At 43.8% G+C, this 18,042-nt stretch overlaps 1 long non-coding RNA gene across 1 annotated transcript; it reads left to right on the top strand.

The window, feature by feature from the left end:
* The first annotated feature begins 14,207 nt into the window (after positions 1-14,207).
* LOC106731947 (uncharacterized) lies at positions 14,208-15,730 on the top strand. The gene is made up of 3 exons (XR_001368194.3): positions 14,208-14,463; positions 15,149-15,211; positions 15,485-15,730. It is a non-coding gene; the product is annotated as an uncharacterized LOC106731947 (long non-coding RNA).
* The last annotated feature ends 2,312 nt before the right edge of the window (positions 15,731-18,042 follow it).

Below are 18,042 nucleotides of genomic sequence, written 5' to 3'. Positions count from 1 at the left end.
GATTTACATCTTGATGATACAGGGATGGTCTAGACAGTATTTGTTCCTGCCATGAGGGCAGGGGACTAGACTCGATGACCTCTCGAGGTCCCTTCCAGTCCTAGTATTCTATGATTCTATGATACACAGGGACCACTCCTCATCCCTTCTCCTAACACCTTCCTCTACACACCTGCCCTGCCTCTTCCCTCCTGGTGCTGGTCCCTCCGCTGCAGGTGTCTGTCCTTCTGCTTCACCCTCAGAATCCCCTGGCACCTGCACCTTCCCTTACCCCTGCACCCTGCTGGTGCCTCCCCCTTCCCTCACTGCCCTTTCACCCTTTGCCCTCTTTTTCCATGATGCCCACCCCCTCACCACCCTCTGCCCCCATTCCCCTCATGCCCCTGTGCCCTCACACATGCCTTGCTCCATCCCTGCCTTCCTCATGCCTACCCCTTCTTTGAAGCCTTCTCCCAGCCCCTCCCCCTTTAGTCCCCAATGCCCTTACCCTATCCTCTCCCAGCATCACCCTGTCCTCCCTCCCACTAAGACCTCCCCTCCTGCCCTTTTCCTCATTGTCTCCACTTGGCCCCCTGGCATTTGTCTCTCCTCCTCTTTCTTTTCCTGACCTGCCCCCCTCCCCTCAGCACAAGCCCCTTCCTCTGCCATCCACCTTCTGCCTTCCAATGTGCAGGGCGGCTACGGCCCCGGCCCAGGCTCCAGGCCATGTGCCGAACCATGCGGTGCAACGCTGGGCCATGCGGTTTTAAATTCCCAGGCTGTGGCGTCACGCCATGCCATGCCACACCTGGGCGTCTCCCCTCTCAGCTGTTGCGTGGCATTTCAGCACGCCGCACATGCGCTCCCTCGGCCCCACGTGGCCCATACTAGCTGGCGCCAGGGAATTTCAAAAGTGCGGGGCTGCGGCCACAATCCCCCGCTTCCTCCTCCAGCAGCCGCCGGCCGGCCCTTCAGTGGATGGCCCACTGAGTAATTCCTGGTATCCCGCCAGGCCAGTCTGCCCCTGGCGCTGGTGCGGGGCCTATTGAAGTGCGGGGCCCAGGGCAGCCGCCCCACTCGCCCTGCCCTATATCTGCCGCTGACTGATTTTATTCATTAATGTTATTTATTTTGCTTCTCTACATTTGATCTGTGTCACACACTGCATCCCACCATTGGGCTTTGGTAGTTTGAGAGTAACCCTGTCCAGCTGAAGCTCAGGACTATTGTCTCTTCAATCCAGATCCCTCTCTCCCATAGATAAACTCTTCAAACTTTATCTTACACAAACAAGGGCGGCAAGTTTGCAGAAATGTTGGTGGTGCCCAGCATGTCCAAAGCTTGCATCCCTCCTCCCCTCATGCTCTTCCCCCACACCTAGGGCTCTGAGTGCGAGTTTGGATGGGAAGCGGGGGAGGAGAGAAGGTTCTGGGAGGAAGTTTGGTGCAGGATCTGGGTTGAAGCAGGGGACTGGGAGGCAGGAGAGGCGCAGGCTTTGGGAGAAAATTAAGGTGAAGGGTGTGGCTTTGGAAGGGGCTTAAGTGCAGGTGGGGATCTAGGGTGCAGGCTCTGGAATGGAGTTTGGGGGCTAGAGGAAGGGGAGAACAGGGGGATGGAGGAGAGGGTGCAGGCAATGGAAAGAGTGGGGTGCACCAGTGGATGTGTGGGTAGCACTGATCTGGAGGCACAGACCTATGGCAGAGGCTCCTCAGGTCACGGGAGTCTCTGGGCATTGCTGCCCCTGCAGACTAACCCCACACATGTTCCCTGGCCATACCTGCTGCTTCCATGTGACCCCCAGCCACCTCCAAGTGACTTAAAATGCCCCAGGGGCCACTGCTGCTACCACTGAACAATGCAGCAGGATTAAAGTGGCTGCCTGCTACTCACTCCCCATAGTTGCTGGCATATGCATCCTTGTGGTCTGGGGGAGGGGAGGCACTGTATCCATACTGTGTGCTGCTCCAGCTGCTGGGGGCAGCATATGAAGACCCCCCGTCTGAACCCTCCAGGTCACAGGAACACACGTGGCAGCAGCTTTGGTGAGCGAGAGGCAGAAAGCTGGGGAACATTGGGGTGAGTAGGTGGGGTGGCAGGAGATGGAAGGGAAGGAGATACATAAAACAGGGAGCAGCAGGCATTGAGTTTTAGAATAGTCCTGGTGTCGGGGCACCACGGGCCCATATAACTCACTACCTATGTACACAAGGTTCAGAGGTGAGGGACCCACACGGGTGCTGAGATGGAAGAGAGTGATTTCTGCCAACCTTGTAGATCCCCAGGATGCAGAGAAGGAAGTCATGAACTATGGAGACAGAGGAGTCTGTAAGAAGAACCTGTGGCTATCGGAGTCGTCACTCAACCAGTCTCTGCTGAAGACAGTATGTGTGTGTGGGGGGGAGGGGGCTCAGTTCCAGGAGTTGCGAGGGTATATGGCTATGGGGATGTTTGGATAGGTGCTACCATGTATCTGGGTTCTTGGAATGGCTGGTGCTACAGGCCTCTGGCATAGTGGGGAGAGAATGGTGGGTGGTGGGAATGTTTAGGTGTCTAGAATGAGTGGGTGCTATCTGGGGGTAGTTTGGCCCAGGAAGGACCTTGGGGTAGCTATAAAATAGTGTGGGGGAAGGGAGGGGCTGACTAAGGAGACAACTGGCCTTCCCCCTGCTTCCATCTCCTAGCTGCGCCTTCCTTTTTTGTATCCAGGGAAGGCAGCAGTCAAAGGGAAAGCAGAGGACTGGCTTGGTGGCTGCTGGACTGCTCCTGATTTCTGTTGTCAGTAATAACAACTGTATTCATTTCATTATCTTGCTTGGTGTTTTGTATTTTCTTTGCTTGCCTTTGTATTTGCTTTAGAAATCAACAGAGAATCTTAAAAAGAAGGACTCTGCAGATCTCCAGAGATCTACATGGCTTAGTGGTGAGAGAGAGTCATTTTTAAAAAAAGTTGAGTAAAGCATTTTTTATATTAAATAGGCCAAAATGTCTGAAATCCCTCTTCATTTCTATTTGAAGTCTGATTTAAGAACATGGGAACTGTTTTCCTCTTGGGCTTTCCTGTTCTTCATGACATCATCACTTTCAACTTGTACATAACACAGCTGTTTAATTGGTACAGTAGGAGGTCTGTACAATTGCTTTGTCTCTTCAAGAACGCCTTTGGCTTCTTGTGTCATTTATCCCTCTTAAAATCATAATGTTTACTTTGAATCATTTCGCTGGAACTGTTTTAGTGCCTGAGGCTACATCTACATTGCAATGCTATTTCAGGATACCAGACTGTTCCCGAAATAGCTATCCTGCGTCTTCACAGCAAGCCCATTATTTTGAAATGTAACAGGCTCACTATTTATAGTGTTCATCTATAAAAAGTGAAATAAGAACAACCCAGGCAACTACAGAACAGTCACTTTAACTTCTGTGCCAAAGAAGATAATGGAGCAAGTAATTAAGGAATTCGTCTGCAAACATCTGGAAGAAAATAAGGTGATAGGTAACAACCAGCATCAATTTGTAAAGAAAAAATCATGTCAAACCAATCTGACAGCTTTCTTTGATAGGATAACATGTCTTGTGGATAAGAGATAAGTGGACCTGAAATACTTAGACTTTAGTAAGGCATTGATACTGTCTCACATGATCTTCTTATCAATAAATTAGGGAAATACAACCTAGATGGTGCCACTATAAGGTGGATGCATAACTTGCTTGATAACTGTTCTTGGAGAGTAGTTATTAGCAATTCACAATCATGCTGGAAGGGCATAACAAGTGGGATTCCACAGGGGTCTGTTTTGGGGCTGATTCTGTTCAATATCTTCATCAGCAATTTAGATGATAGCATAGAGAATACGATTATTAAGTTTGCAGATGATACCAAGTTGGGAGAGGTTGCAAGTGCTTTGGAGGATAGGATCATAATTCAAAATGATCTGGACAAACTAGAGAAATGGTCTGATGTAAACAGGATGAAGTTTAACAAGGACAAATGCAAAATATTTCACTTAGGAACAAACAATCAATTTCATACATACAGAATGGGAAGTGATTGTCTAGGAAGGAGTACTGCTGAAAGGGATTGAGGATGACAAGTTAAACATGAGTCAACAGAGTGACACCTTTGCAAAAAAAGCAAACATGATTCTGGGATGCATTAATAGGAGTGTTGTGAAGAAAACATGAAAAGTCATTCTTCTGCTCTACTCTGTGCTGATTAGGCCTCAGCTGGAGTATCATGTACAGTTCTAGGTGCCACATTTCAAGAAAGATGTGGAGAAATTAGAGTAAGTCCAGAGAAGAGCAACAAAAGTGATTAAAGGTCTAGAAAACAGGGGCTATGAGGGAAGACTGAAAGAACTGGACTTGTTTAGTTTAGAAAAGAGAAGACTGAGAGGGGACATAATAACGGTTTTCAATTATCTAAAAGGGTGTTTTAAGGAGGAGAGAGAAAAAATGTTCTCCTTGGCTTCTGAGGATAGAACAAGAAGCAATGAGCTTAAATTGCAGCAAAGGAGGTTTAGGTTGAACATCAAGAAAACCGTCCTGCCTGTTAGGGTGGTTGAACACTGGAATAAATTGCCTAAGATGGTTGTGGAATCTCCATCATTGGAGATATTTAAGAGCAGGACACCTATCAGGGATGATCTAGACCAGTGGTCCATGATGGCACTGCAGGGGGTCTGCAGAAAGTGTAAAAATAAAGATCAGGCCTACTGGGCCCAATCCTTACTTTTTTCCCCCTTTTCTTTTTCTTTCCGTAATTTTCTTTATCTTTTCTTTTTTTCCTCCCCAGGCAGGAGGTGGTCAATTCAATTTTAATAGATTGAAAAGGGGCCCATATGCTTGAAAAGGTTGGGAGCCACTGATCTAGACAGTTCTTGCTCCTGCTGTGAAGGCAGGGGACTGGACTTGATGACCTCTCAAGGTCCCTTCCAGTTCTGGTATTCTATGATTCTATGATTCCAACGTCCCTGTAAACCTCATTTCACGAGGTATAAAGGATGTTTCAGAATAGCGCGTTATTTTAAAATTTGGTACTGCGTAGACAGTACCAAATTTCACAATAGACTATCTCAAAATAAACTTGCAATAAGCTATGCAATTTGCATAGCTCAAATTAAGTAGCTTATGTTGAGCTAGCGCTGCTGTGTAGACACACCCTGATTGAATGAGAACTCGCCGGTGCCACTCAGCCCAGTTTAATAGCCGAACTTTTCCCTCTGAGATTGGCAGACAGCATCAGAATTGGTGTAATCCATATGCATGCAGTGGAAGATGCAGCGGAATGTGATGTGAAAATGGAAGGAAAGTGGAAGAGGGCAGAGGAAATAGTGCTCCATAGTCACAGATCAAACACATTGTTTTTCACTCATAATCAGGAATAGATTTACCAGAATCCATGCTGGGGAATTCACAGAGACATCCCTAACACAGCTGGAGCTCCTACTCAGTTTATTTATTATCATTTGTTTAAGGAGAACAGCCATGGTTGACTTGAACCATAAGCCTTGGGAGGTTGCCAATGGAGGATCACAAGGCTACCAGGTGGTGAGTTCTCTCAATTCCTGTGGATGACAGTGGGAATTGAGAGCACTCAGTGCCTTGCAGGCCATGCTCATCACCACATGATTAGGCTCAAGGACTGTAAAGGTTTCAATTGCCTACACATTGAAAATTCATAAAGGTGGAGCTTTGAGTCTCACTAATGTAAGGAGCGTGAATCCTGAAATGTTTATTTGTAGCTGTCGCATTTCTCAGGCCTTGCAAGATTTCTCTCTGTAGCATGAACTACATATTCTTAGGCATAGCTCCTCAGTTTCCCAAAGCCACCCTACCCCATGTTATTACAGGCTGTGAGAAATGTACTTCTGAGGTTTGCCATATTAAAATAAGTGATTATATAGTAGTAATAGAACCTGATACCCCAGATTCATCCAGTGAATACATTCTATTGCTTTTTTCCCTAAAAAATTCCCTTCAATCACATTGCATCAGTAGTACTGAACTGGATGAAGTAGAAAAGGGGCTCAGAGGTACAAGATCAGGTTCATCAGGCTATAAGTACATTTTTATATTTTACTCTATTATAATTAAAGTTGAATTGGCAGCTTCACACAAAACCCCTTCATTGGTCCTTTCACACTTAGCACACCCCGTTCAAACATCTTTGTCCTCACCTCACGGTCCCATATGCTGTGGCCCCACCTCCCTCTATCATTCTTATCTCTGCTCCCTTACTTATCCTCATCAGTTTGCCCAAAACATCCTGTTTCTCTGCCACCTTCAGGATCTTTTCCCTCTCCTATCTTAAAGCCTTTATCCAGGGGATTTTCTGTATGTGGGACTACCTCAATCCTGTTTGCCATCTCTCCGCTATCTCCTCTAACTTGCTTCAGTAAAATATACTTCTATCAAGTCTACAAAACCTAGTTCTTCTCAATGGGAAATTTTTACAACCAGACCTCTGACTTCCCTGTCCCATCAATAACAAAAATCCCAACTAAAAGGTTGGTCCTAACAAGATGAGTGTCAATATATCTGAATGTGTTTGAACTGTGGAATGTTCAAACCCAGGATTTTGGTTCAAACCCAGCCCTAATTACAGTTGAAGACAAATCACCATGGAAGACTAAAGTAATTATATAAAATGAGACTCCGGAATGCATCTGTGGCTTCTTGGCAATAATGTTATGAGACAAGCGGGGGCATGCTTACACTTTAGCCATCCACATGTTGATATCTGAGAAATCCCATTATTTCTTTCAGCCATTACAAGTACTAATTTGTGACACAACTAGCCCTTTACCCAATATCAGTGAGTGTTGCTCTCAGATTAAATTCCAGGGTATTTAAATGCTGGGGTATTTTCAACAGATATGTAGCAAGTAGATAGGATCTATCCCTTGTCATCTTTTAATCTTTTCTAAAAACAGGACTCCAGAGAAGTCCAAACTTTCCAGAAATGAACAGAGTAGTTTCATTGTTTCTTTGCTTCAAATTTAATCTGTTTTCACCAGCAAAGTAGAAAATCCCCCCGAAATCATAAACAGTTTTAAAATTTAAAAAACAATGTTCTGGTTTATTTTTTTCCAGAGTCTCGTTTTCTCAGTTTAAAGACCAAAAAGGGAAATGTTGCAGTGGGTCAAGGTGATATAAAGAGTAGTAAAGGGATGAAAGCAAACCAAAGAAAGTTAAGGCTAAATGGGGGGGGGGGGGGGGAGGAATCATAAAAGTGAGCTTCTGTAGAGTTTGTAATCTCCCAAGGTAAGTGATAAAATCCCCTTTGTTTAAATAAGACTAATTTGTTTAAATAAAATCCCCTTTCAAATAAGACTCAGCAAAGCCACTGAAATACGCTATTGGAAAAAAGCACGTATTCTGGCAAGGAACGTACGTAGGGTTAGGATTAGGTGATGACAAACGTTCGCAAAATATTTTAAAAACATTCCCTGTCTTGATTATTTCAAGTCAATTTATTAATCTGGCCCTTAATGCAATATATAGGGAAGTGGCTATAAAAGGTATCATACATTTCTAAAGCCAGTCCACTTTATACGTTTATTTTTACTCTGTTTCAAAATGTCAGCATTGTTAACTCTTTCAGCTATTTTATTTCCTATTTTATTTGGTGAGTAAATAATCCATTTCAATGATGCAGAAACAAACAAAAATATATAGTCCAAGTTCAAGGAGCTTGCATGTTGATAGATGGAAGTTTTAAACTTATTCCTCCTTTTGCCATTTCAGATTCTGCTTGAGAGCTTAATTGAACTTCTAATTTGATAGGACACTGGACTGGAAGTCAGGAGACCTGGATTCTATTTTTATCTGTGCATTGACCTTATGTATGAATTTGGGAAAGTCACTTCCCCTTTGTCTCTTAAAAAACAAAACGCTGCCTGACATGTTAAGACACATAATCCTCTGTACTTCACAGTTTTCCTTTCTGGTCCATTGTGCAGCAAGTTGGAATCATAGCTTTCTTTAGCCTGCAGGGGAGGGGAGGGAGAAAAAAAAAGTGCAAAGGATTGCTTGTTTCAATCCTTAAGGTTACAAAACATTCAATCAATAAGGCAATAAACCATCTTAGATAGCAATATGGTGAGTTTCCCCATTCCTTCTTGCTGCCTTGGTGAAAGGCTGACAATCTTATATCCCTCCTTCCTTCCTGGAGGAGAAGAAAGTGTCCCTAAAGTTATGACTTATTAACAGGCATTTATATTCTGACAGCAATATACAGATAGTGAAATCCTAAATGCCTCAACCAGAGTCAAGGCCCTATTGTGATAGGTACAAGTACAGTGCCTGCCCAAAAGAGCTTCAAGACAAGACAAACAGATACAGACAGGACCATTTCTCCCCACTTTTCACTCCCACAACAAACAACTCCTTCTCCTATCTCTACCTACCAGTCAATTTCCTTCTCAGCCCTTATTCAGCTGCTGCTGCTGAAACTAACAAGCAGCGGACTTGGGGAAGCGACGGAGCAGAGCAGGTGGGGTACTGCCGGGTTGGTCCCGCAGCGCCGCCCCTCATCCCCCTGCTTGGCGATAACTACTGCAGTCTGGGGGATGGGGAGCCCGCTCCCCTCCCAGACACTCTCGGCGGTGGCGCGGGGCTGAGCGCAGCCAGAATGGGGCAAGTTTGGGGACTTAGCTTTCGCCCCTTCTCCTCCGCTGCCACTTGCAGGCCGGCGGCTGCGCAGGGCTTCCCCCGCCTTCCTGCAAAACAGCGGAGGGTTTGCCCCTCACCGCCGTTCCCTGCCCATCCACCCCGGATGCAGTGCAGGTCCCAGCAGACCTGTCACAGCCCCCCACCGGAGTACCTCCCGATACTCCAGCATATCCAGTAATCCAGCACCATCTAGGTCCCAAAGGTGCCGGATTATCGGAAGTCTGTTGTATGTGGTTTAAATTATTGCAGGTGCACTAGTTGTCTTATCTTGGTTTCCTGACTACACCAACATTTTTTCAGACTTCTTCATCTTCCAGTGGAATTGGTTCATCTTGTGACTTGAAGAAAAATGCATTCTTCAGTCATTCTATGAAAACAAAGTATATGGACTCCTGAAAATCCTTGAAGCCAACTGGGGCTGCCAAGGCTCTGAAAGAGGCTCTCTGAGCTTAGCAACTCCACACTCCACAAAAATGACTATAAACACCTGGAGTCTGTTTATGCAGCTATGTGTCATAGACAAGGAAGCCCATATCTACGCAAGCCACCTGTTATATTTTTCGAAATAATGGGAGTGCTATTTTGGCATCCCAGTAACCCTCATTCCACGAGGGTTAAGGAATGTTTCGAAATAGCACGTTTGCACTGTGTAGATGAGCCAAATTCCAAAATAAGCTATTTCTAAATAGATTCGAAATAAGATACGCAATCCATGAGAGGACCTTCCATCTTATCCCATGACAGTTTACTTTGCTTAAAAGTCTTTGCTCAGAATCCTTGTCAAAGGCTTTCTGAAAATCTAAGTACACTATATCCACTGGATCCCATGTGCCCACATGCATGTAGAACTTCTCAAAGATCTTTCTTTCTTTCTTTCTTTCTTTCTTTCTTTCTTTCTTTCTTTCTTTCTTTCTTTCTTTCTTTCTTTCTTTCTTTCTTTCTTTCTTTCTTTCTTTCTTTCTTTCTTTCTTTCTTTCTTTCTTTCTTTCTTTCCAAATGATTTTTTATATCTAAATTTGTATAGAGCAAAAGTGGGTGAGAAGGGAAGACAGGAAGGGACTGTCTGAAAGGAAGGGATATGAGACAATTGAGGCAACAATGGAAAGGCAGATGGCAAGGAGATAGAATAGGCTGGAATTAAAAGATGGAGGAGAAGGTAGGAAAGAGGTGAAACCTGCAGACAAACTCACCAGAGGGAAAATAAAACTTCATTTACAATAAACACTATACAATGCATCACCTGTTTCTGAAGGTTCCTGTTGAAGCTGCTTCCTCAGTATTTCCTGCCAGGTTGAATCTTTAGCTGGTTCCATCCTGGAGTTTCTATTTTTCCAAAGCCTATTGAGTGAGGGGAACGGTGGGGCCCCATAGGTCCCAGTGTTCCCAAAGAGAGTCAGTCTTGCCTGCATGTTTCTGGGTCGGAAAGATGCTGGGCTGGGTGGAGGGATAACTCTTGCTGAGTACATTTTCCTATGTATAATGCTGTGGTATCTCCTAAAACTGCACCTGCTGGGTTTTGTGAGGTGGGAACCTAACCAGTAGTGTAACAGACTTAGATCACCAAATCATTTCACTTTGGCAAATGTCTAGACTTTAGCTTCCACTTCTTCCTTGGCATTAGCAAAATGTTAGGGTTTAAAACCCTAAGCCTCTTTGTTTTCTGAGGTTTGAAAAATAACTAACTTGCTGGAGTTTTTTCTGTTTTTTTCGGTGATGAGCTCCCCCTCCCACCCATTTTACTCTTCCTAGTTTTTATACCTTACTTTTTATTAAGCCGGATCCTCTGTTAATGTAAATTGCCATAGCTGAACTGACCTCGGTGGACTCATGAAGATTTACATCAGCTAAGGATTTGGCCCTTCTCCATGTTTTCCATGCCTTTATATTTCCCAGTTTTGGAAGTGAAAATACTGAAATAATGTATAAATATTATAATAATCACTGCAACAATCACCAGTCTTTTCACATTCCCAACTTAACTAGCACCTATAGCTAAGGAAAGTCTCACAAGAAAGTATGTTCATAGTAGCTTTTAAACAAAAATATTCAAATCTGCTTCATGGTAAATTCCTGCCCCCCATTGAAGTCGATAGCAAGAGTCCCATTGACTTCAGTGGGGCCAGGATTTTACCCTCAAAGCTTATCTGAATTGTTCTTTCAAAGCTTTGGGGTTTTATCCAAACTCTGATCTATTGTGCCAAGAATTTGTTTGGTCTTTTATTCTTAGGTATTTAATGACACTATCTAGCCCCCCCCCCAGGCCAATAAAGAAGTTGGGGGGGGGGGGAGGCTGAGAATCAATTGCCCTACACTCATACTCATAACTATCAGTATCCGAGAAATCTTGGCATATCCAGGAAAGAACTTGGACAGAAAACAGAACTGTCCCTAGCATCTTCTTCAATTGGAAAAATATGCTTCCTTATAAATATCCATTTTAGCAAGGGAGTTAGGTGATTTCTACTATGAGCATTGAGGGATTTTTGTACGAGCTACAGTAGTAACTAAATATAAAATGGATTACTGTGTTATCTTGTTGTGCCAAAATATTTTGGCCCAAACCCCTGGAGCAGGGCTCAAATGGTAAATGCTGAACATGTGAATATTCCTTTTTCTTTTGTTCCCCTTTCTCCCTTTTGGTAAGTGTGACTGCCTAGTCTGTTGAAATCAAATTCTTGATTTTGATCAAGATTTATGATAATATTATATAACAGAAATAATTCTAATCACATTATTTTTACTGCAGAGTTTAATATCTATCTTATTCATCAAGAAAAAGTTTTGTTTGGGGTTGGGTCAAACTTGGGAAAACACAGGACATACTCTGCTTTTTTTTTTTTTAAGAAACCTGTCAAAAGCATTTATTTAGATTATCAGTATTGGTTGTGGAATTTGGCAATATGCAGTATATTCAGTTATTTAATCAAGTTTATCTGCTAAATAAGGATGGCTTACGTCTCCATCTTTCCAAGGGACCTCTCGAGGTCCCTTCCAGTCCTAGTAATCTATGATTCTATGCTCTGTGGCACTGTGTTTCTTATGGAGACATTGTTCTGTGGGCCAGAGATAAGCCTGAGAGAGGAGGGGGTTGGCCGACTGCCTTGTCTGGGCGAGGGGGTGTTCAGGAAATGAATATTGATTCCCTTTGTCCTTAAGGAAATTAGCAAGAGATGACAACATATGATATAACCAAGCTGAGTAGTAATATAATTTTTATGTATGTGTGTTATCCTGTTCTAATTTTTAATGCACAGGTGCTAGAATTCAGGGTACAGGGGTGCTGCAGCCTCGCCTGGCTTGAAGTGGTTTCCACCATGTACAGGGTTTGCAGTTTTGTTCAGTGCCTTTCAGCACCTCCACTCTACAAATTGTGCCGGCAGCGCCGCTTTAACTACCATGCTGCTTCCATTTCTATAGCGGAAACTCCACAGCAAATTCAGATGATCTTATGGATCTTTCTGCTGCCACGCACTGTGCAAGAGTTGGCAAGCACACCCTGAATCCCGTCTGCTGGCTTAAGTCCCACTGCTGCAGGAAGTCTCAGATTTTTACACAGACTGAATTTTTGACTGAAATGATTTCCAGGAGCTACAGTATGGGAACTGTGCAGAAGAGGAAAAAAACACTCAAGGGAGGATAAGTTAAACCAGCTACGCTGTACATGGCCACAGTCGGTGTTGCAAGAAAAACACAAGTATTTTCATTCCTAGCATTAGTTACTACAGGTATGGAGACAGGAATCATTTCCTCCCCTGCAAACCTAAGTGCAACATAACACCCTATTCCTTGCTAAAGGCTTAGCCTTTCTGAAAGGCTCGACAGCAGCAACCTGAAGCAAGCATAGCAGGCAACTGTTTGTAGCATCATATTTTAGGGAGGTCTAACACTAGGCTGAACGAATGCATCAGTCTGCCCACAGAATATCAGCAACATTCAGCCTGATTCCTGTTTGCGCCAGTGGATGGAAGGCAATTTGCTGCACACATAAACAAAATGATATATTTTAGGGCATGGGTGCAAGGATTTAGTTTCTAACATGTTCCTGTTATTACAAATTTTCAGCATTTGACCTAAATCCTTGTTTGAGGCCCTTTGTATCATAGGGACAGCACTGCAGAATTGTCGGTGAGAGCCGGAGAGCTGACAGAAACCCCAGAGCAGCTATTTATTATTGTCCATGTAGACACACTGCATTTTTTGGTCCGGGGGATTTGGGAAATGTTTTTCAAGGCCCTCTTGAGGTTCAGAAGATTCCCATATTTTTCTCCTTTTGCTTCCTCTAGCCAAGAGCACCCAATAGGGACCATGAATCCTTCCTTGTGGCAACCAGAGAAAGTGGCTACAGAGTGGGGATGAGAACTGGACTTCAAACACTAGTGCAGAGCCTCCAGGATGGCGGTAAATAGGTGGCCTATAAAATATTTGACAATGGAGAATAAGTACATAGGGGAATAAGGAACTTCTCATACTATGGGGATAATACTTCTATTAATTTATAATGTTCCATGTTCAGAAGCCTGTGACTCTCATAACAAAAATAGAACTAAAAACAAGTACTGAAAAGCTAAATGTAGCATGTTCTAATGAAACAAACAGCAACATTATTGGAATCAAGTGCCAAAATACCCCACACATGGCACCCACAATTATACAATACATAATGTTCTATTGAATGCTCCCAGTACCACCAAGGCACCTGAGATCCAAATTTGGCAACACATATCTTCCCCTATTCCTATTGTAACAATTCTCAGTGACTCCATGATTAAATCTCATAATGTCTGTTCATGTCTCACTGGTCTCAGAGAAGCAAAATTGATGGATTTAATGAATGACAAATCACAGACTGAGAAAGTGTCTCTTTTTATGGTGTAACTGACAGTAGAGAGAGTCTGGCTCTCTGCTCACTGTCTGGATCTAGCACAGTCCAAAGCAGCCCAGAGCTTCATTTGTAAGGGAAGTCCTACTCCACCCCAGGCTGAAGCATGCTGTGTGCAGACAGAATCTTTGGAGAATTTAGCTGCCCAAATCTAAGATGTCTCTATTGTGAACTTTTTGAGGACTTAGAACTTGGCTGAATTTGGATGGATTTCCATGAGAATGGCAAAAGGAGCATCTGTGATACCAAAGATCACTCATACCCCTGCTGCATTTCAAGTCCTTGCTCCAAAGCATGGTGGTGCTGGATCTTATTAAAGGAAAGTCATCAGAAATTTTTAACATGGGAAAAACAACATATTTTTTTTCTAGCCTCAGAAATAGTTGAACTGTTTTGGCAGAAATTTTCCAGGAAAATTCAGCCTGATGCAGCTACCCTGAGAGGAAAGTTTCAGGCTGAGTGGTTAAAGTCTGGCAAAGTTATAAGAAACTGAAACCAAAATCTTATAATGGGCAATGCCATGAAACTTGATAGGAAGCCCTACCAGCCCCACCCATAATTTGGAGAGTCGGAACAATGAACTGGATTTGATCTCCGTCTGGAGTATGAAATTGAAGATCATTCCATAAGTCTTTGGAAAGTTAGTTTTCCACAGATTTTTAGGTCTTGGATTTGATGATTTCAGAGTCACATAACTAGGTGCTTGGTTCCCTATTAAGGCAATAAGCAGTCAAGAACATATTTTTAAAAATTTTCTGAAATATTGCTAATTTACAGCTGAAAATGTAAATTAATACAAATTGTTCTTATCTGCATTATATATACTAATTTCTTGAATAAGGCTTCTTTTCTGCTTTAAGAACTATAAATCAAATGAAGACTACTGAATTGATTTCTTAGACTCATGAACTCTCTACCATCCCTGAGACACTGTAAGTACAAACAATACAGTTCATCCAGTCTGCATAGATACTGGTTAATATAAGAAATGGGAAAAAATTGCTTGCTTGCTAGGATGATGAAGTTGTCATTATTTAACTGCAAAAAAAAGGGAAACTTTTAAATAATGCCTTTTGGTGGAACATGCAAATCTTCTTAATTTTAAATGAAACAAATAATCCTTTTGCTAGCTGCTTAATAATCTCCTGTTTATACTGTATATTTTACTCTTTTCCATGTTGAATAGCAAAGAAGTACTTTGTTTAACTTTTTACGTGCTGTTCTTATTAAGTGAATGAATTTTGCTGGGGGCAAAAATTGACTGATTTTGGATATCAGAGCTTCAGAGCTGTTTTAAATCACTCACATATTTATTATTTTCTGCATGAGTTCAGTATTTCCACTTTAGCAATATCAAAAATTCCAGTATTTTAGGCAGTGTATAACATGAGTCTGACTTACATTTTGTTATATAACAGTAGAGCCAGTAGATTATTAAAATGTTGCTAGTGGGGTAATACAGATTGGGACAAGCACTGGGTACACACAAAAATGTTTATAATATAGAATTGTTTAATACATTTTGTCACAAATAATAATGTGTCTGAAAATTCATACGTGGGTGAGTGTTATTCATTATTTGCTATTCATTCCTGGCTTATTCTCCTCTTTAAATAGTTTCAGTCATCCAGTCAGGGAGCAGACGCAAGACCATTTGGTTTATGGGACCAGCCATACAACGTGAGTAGTAAACAGATGAAGCAATCAAGAAGGATCATGGGGGCTTTTACTGGTGGCCAGGGCCATCGACTGAGAGCTTTTGTGCGTTGGCACTGTTTCCATGTGGAGATGCATCCCTACTCTGAAACACTCCACAAATAAAAATAGTGCAACCTATACTAATTTCCTGGAGATTACCCTAGTGGCTGGTAGGAAACAATACATAACTCTCCCCACCCCGCCCCACCCCACCCAACCCTCTTCTCTTGCCCTCAGTCTACTTTCTTCCCACAGGTAACTCTCCAATGAGCTGTCAGTGGAATGATGTCACAGACAACTGGTCCTCATCTTCCCCTTGGGCAGGAGAAGATTGATACACAGAAGTTTCCTTTGTGTCTGGATCGCCAGGACATAACCTGGCTGAGGAATTCTAAATTTCCCAATAAAATAAAATGCCCCTAAATGCTCAACAATATCTATTATTTTGTTGCAAAGAACTTGCTAATTTACTGTTCCTTTTCTAACTTAAAAAATAAACTAAAATGCAAACTGTTGCATGTGTGGAGGAATTAAGTATGGTTTGCAGAGTCTGGAATTAAAATAACAGCTTCAGTGGACACATGGACTCCTTTATTTACCAACCAAGCTGAGAGCTGTGCAAAAAGTCCTGATAACACAGCCTCATAGATAGAAGATATGTGGCAACAGTTTACCTTTCTCCAGAACACTTGAAGACTTTTAGGGTGTGTCTAGACTACAGGGTTTTGTTGACAAAAGTGGACTTTTGTCGACAAAACTAAACCTGCGTCTACACTACCGCTGAGTTCTGTCGACATAACGTAGTTTTGTCAATGCTGGTAAACCTCATTTTACGAGGAATAACGCCTTTTGTCAACAGAGTTCTGTCGACAGAAGGTGTTATTGCATCTAAACTGTCCTTTGCGTCTACACTGCCATGTCGACAAAGCAGCTGTCTCTGTCGACAGAACTGAATGTAGTCTAGATGCTCTTTGTAGACAGAAGCTTTGTCGACAGTATCTGTCGACAAAACTTCTGTCGACAAAAGCCTGTAGTCTTGACGTACCCTTAGTATTCATCCATGCAGTATACATACGTATTACTAGAAAACCACAGGATTCCCCTTTTGTTGATCATGGTACTGGTGTTGGGAATATAGATGGGGGATTCTGGGTGGTGCTCTTGGAAGCAATAAGGAGGCAATAAGGAGGGTTTGCTGGATCTTTGTTGGAGGGCTTGTGTTAATGCTGGGGGTTGGATGTGGTGCTGGTAGAAAATGAGGAATGTGGTGGAACTGCTAGATGGGATGCTGCTAGAGCTTGGAGATGTAGTATGTTGCTGGAGGACAGAAGTGGAATTTGGCGGGGGACTGGCAGGATAGAGAAGTTGGGTGGAGTAGAAATCTAATATGAGAAATATGAGGAGAAAGTTATCCACCAAAAGAAGTGCTGTCTCTGGGCATGATGAAATAAGTAAAATCAACATCATAACTCCTGATTTAACAAATTGAAATAGCACACCTACACTGATTGAAGCCTTCCTTCCAGGTGGCCCAAAGTGCTTCCAGGGGCTCCACACTCTGCGTCCACAGTGAAGCCACACTGATTGGAGTCTGCCTTGGACTTAGAGCCTCTGGACGCACTCCTGTGGCTGCTTAGTCAGGCAAGCTGCAATGCATGCTTTCAGGGGCTCCTTTCTGCAGCTGTGTCTCATATGCCACTCTTACACTGCCTCCCCCCGTGCGGGACACAAAAGGGACTTAATGTGATCTGATTACCTTTGCGGATGCCACAGCATTCACAGCATGGAGCCAGAGCTGCTGCAAAGCAGTGCTAGGCTCGCAGGCCTTATGCTGTGCCTCATGGTGCAGATCGTCCCCACTGGTCACATGCAGCTCCAGCAGGACAATGACCAACATGGTCTGCAGGCCCTGAGACTCAAGTCATGGTGCTCCTGTGGCTGTGCATGCCCTCAATACACCGTGGAATGCCGCTTCTGGCGATGGGAGACAAATTCTTACTGGTGGGACCACACTGTCGGGCAGCTATGGAACGACCTGCAGTGGCTGCAGAACTTTTGCATGCTGAAGGCCACCTTCCTCGAGCTCTTTGCATGGTTCGCCCTTGCCCTCAGTGACAGGACATCCAACTGAGACCCTCCATCCCCATGCAGAAGCATGTGGCCACCGCCCTGTGGAAGCTCGCCACGCCAGACAGCTACCACTCCATCAGAAACCAGTTTGGTATGGGGAAATCCACAGTCAGGGTCATGCTCATAAAAGTAGTGAAGGACATCTCCCACATGCTGCTATGGAGGGTCATCACTGGGAAACGTGGCTAGCATTGTGGAAGGCTTTGCCGCCATGGGCTTTCCCAACTGCAGAGGGGCCATAGCACACACAACCCCATCCTAGTCCCAGCTGGCATTTTTCCCCCTGACTGCACCATCAGAGTTGAGGAGGTAGACATGTCCATACTGATACTGGGCAACACAGCTTTCGCCTTGTTCCCCTGGCTCATGAAGCCCTACATGGGCAGCCTGGACCCCCAACAAGCAGCACTTCAATGCTGAGCAGGTCCTGCTGGAGGTGGGGAGGGGCTGAGGGAGGTGCATGAGTGGCAGATGCTGCTTGCTGGACAGAGCACTACTGGGTTCCCTTCCTCTTCCTCTGCCCCGCAGATTCCCATGCATAGGATCCGTCTCCTCCACACCATTGCACTTAACTGGGAGCCAATGTTACCTGAGTGTGGGCATGACCTTATGCCATGTGCAGCACTGCTGTGTGGCTCCATGATCCCAAACTCCTTAGCAGTGGCTTGTGGTGGGAAGGTTTC

Source organism: Pelodiscus sinensis, chromosome 3, assembly GCF_049634645.1.
Source record: "Pelodiscus sinensis isolate JC-2024 chromosome 3, ASM4963464v1, whole genome shotgun sequence".
NCBI classification, from domain to species: Eukaryota; Metazoa; Chordata; order Testudines; family Trionychidae; genus Pelodiscus; species Pelodiscus sinensis.
Note: the sequence above shows the minus strand (reverse complement) of the source record. Positions and strands in the feature narration are given on the sequence as shown.